This window comes from Lolium perenne, chromosome 1 (genome assembly GCF_019359855.2).
Source record: "Lolium perenne isolate Kyuss_39 chromosome 1, Kyuss_2.0, whole genome shotgun sequence".
In the NCBI taxonomy this organism is placed as follows: domain Eukaryota; kingdom Viridiplantae; phylum Streptophyta; class Magnoliopsida; order Poales; family Poaceae; genus Lolium; species Lolium perenne.
Genome location: NC_067244.2, coordinates 4,030,063 through 4,032,972, shown reverse-complemented (window position 1 = coordinate 4,032,972; position 2,910 = coordinate 4,030,063). Strand labels below are relative to the sequence as shown.

Here is a 2,910-nt window from a genome sequence, read left to right as displayed (position 1 = left end):
CTGCATTGAGTTAATGAGAAAGGCAACGGTGGAAGAAACAATGTAGCATATTTTGTCCTAGGGGAAGTGCCTCTCGGCAAAGCAAGTAGTGCTTCTCCTTAAGTGTGTGTGCGTGTGTTCTAGAGAAAGAATTTGGTGTTTGCATCTCCATCCCGTAGGTCGTTTATTCTCGCCCTTTGTTTCTTCCTAGCTCTCTCAAGAGCCGCCAAGCCAATGACTCTTCTCTTTAGTCTTGTACGAATGCATGCGTATCGATCCGCGTGGCCAGAAAATTGCTTCCACAAGCTGTAATTGTTGAATTTATTTTCCTCGGCTGATGCGTTAATTAAGGGTAGAAAATAAGAGAAGGAGACCCTTGGGTTTGCATGTCTTCCAAATTCCAATCAAAACGGAAACGAGTCAGGAACGGAACCAACGAATGGAAGCCAAGGGAGGAGGGTGCAATTGGCTGGCGGCATATATGCAGTAGGCGACTCATGTCACAGCTTTCAATTCATTCGATGGGGGAAGAGAGAGAGAAAAAGGACCTGCTCCTGACTATGCGCATACAGATATATATTAATTCATTAATAACCAAATTCACGCGCGCGAGTCGGCCTGCACCGCCTGATATACGAATGCGCACTGTCAGCGTGTGTACCGACCGAGTCAACTCAGAGCCGGCCGACTCGATTGTTTCTCTGATGGACCGACCCACCACAGCTGGCCGCGCGCACGTACTACAGGATCGTGCTTGCGCCGCGCGCTGACGAGGCAGCGCTCCTACGGCAACGTCCCGCAGCCGCACGCCGCCCTCTACTACGCCCAGCGCTCCACCCCCGGCGGCCTGCTCATCACGGAGGCCACGCCGGGCATCTGGACGCCGGAGCACGTCGATGCGTGGAAGCCCATCGTGGACGCCGTGCACGCCAAGGGCGCGGTGATCTTCTGCCAGATCTGGCACGTCGGGAGGGTGTCCACCTTCGAGTTCCAGCCCGGCGGCGCCGCGCCGCTGTCGAGCACGGACAGGGGTGTCGGGCCGCAGACGAGCTTCGATGGGCACATCGAGCACTTCTCGCCGCCGAGGAGGCTCAAGGTGGAGGAGCTTCCCGCTATCGTCGATGATTTCAGGAAGGCAGCCAGGAACGCCATCGACGCCGGTACTTATTAAGTTCACCTTCCTGATCGCCTTGCATGCTCTGCAACTACTCTGAATACTCTGCTTCTGCTCTGTTTTCCTGAACATCTATTAGTGTTATATTTCTTACATATTTTTCGTTCATTGGAAAATAGTTTCAGAATTCATATTGTTATCAACAACGTGTACATATAACACAGTTTCAGGCCGTGTTCATGTCTAAAACATCATGTATTCCGCAACACGGCTCACTATGACTGTCAATGCAGGCTTCGACGGTGTGGAGATCCATGGCGCGAATGGGTACCTCATCGAGCAGTTCCTCAAGGACAGCTCCAACGACCGCACCGACGAGTACGGCGGCAGCCTCGAGAACCGGTGCCGGTTCGCGCTTGAGATAGTGGACGCCGTCGTGAAGGAGGTTGGTGGGGACCGCGTCGGCATCCGCCTCTCCCCATTCACCGACTTCATGGACTGCCACGACTCCGACCCTCACGCCCTCGCGCTGCACATGTCCACCAAGCTCAACGACCACGGCGTCCTCTACCTGCACATGATAGAGCCGAGGATGGCCATCGTGGATGGTCGGCGCGTTGTCCCGAAGCGGCTGCTGCCGTATCGGGAGGCTTTCAAGGGGACCTTCATCGCCAATGGCGGGTACGACCGCGAGGAAGGAGGCAAGGTGGTGGCCGAGGGGTACACCGACCTCGTGGCCTTCGGGCGGCTGTTTCTGGCGAACCCGGACCTGCCCAAGAGGTTCGAGGTCGGCGCGGAGCTTAACAAGTACGATAGGATGACCTTCTACACCTCCGACCCCGTCGTCGGCTACACCGACTACCCCTTCCTCGGATGATCATCGATGGAACTTCTTCCTTTCGCGTGATTAATTGTAGTGCTTGTTGGCACTGGATGCATGTGGAAGTGGGCTTTTGTTTCGGTTTCCCTCCCTTTTCAAACTTTGGTTCCATTTGGACGGATAGAATCTCCTGATACCCTTTTGTGGACCAATTTATTCCTTCACCTTTAGTGGTTGGAGGGGAAGGAGGAGAACACTCGAGCACACCTCAAATGCAAGTGTTGTGTTTTATCCAACAATCAGGCCCAGCCCGTGCTTGTTGAGTTATCATGCATTGTGCTTATTTTATATGGGATTGCTAATTCTCGGGCGGATACAGGAGGGAGGCAATAATACGAAATATTTTCATCTAATAGCTAATGGAAAACATAGAAATAAGAAAAATTTCCAACTTGAACAAGATGAAGGGACGATTGTTGGTGACGAAAATCTGAAGGTTTATATCACTGCGTATTATAAGAAGCTCTTTGGAGCTCCTGAAGATAGTTCAGTGATTATGATGGAGGATCACATCAATGATATCCCCCAATTGTCTGTTCAGGAAAATGAATTATTATCAAAAACGTTTACAGAGGATGAAGTGTTGGCTGCCATTAATCAAATGGATCACAACAAATCACCGGGACCGGATGGTTTCCCGGCAGAATTCTACCAAAAAATTTGGAGTATAATTAAGGGGGATTTGATGGCCTTGTTTGGACATTTCCAAATTGGTGGCTTCCCTCTTTTTAAACAAAATTTTGGGATTATTACATTACTTCCTAAGAAAGAAAATGCTATACAAATTCAGCAATATAGACCTATTTGTCTGTTAAATATCAGCTTCAAAATATTCACTAAGGTAGCCACTAATCGTGTGTCAGATGTGACACACAAGGTAGTGAGACCATCTCAGACCGCGTTCATGCCAGGAAGACATATTTTAGAAGGAGTAGTG

At 50.5% G+C, this 2,910-nt stretch overlaps 1 pseudogene; it reads left to right on the top strand.

Annotated features, from left to right (window-relative positions):
* The first annotated feature begins 500 nt into the window (after positions 1 to 500).
* Positions 501 to 2,088, top strand: LOC139835802 (putative 12-oxophytodienoate reductase 5; annotated as a pseudogene).
* Positions 2,089 to 2,910: the final 822 nt, after the last annotated feature.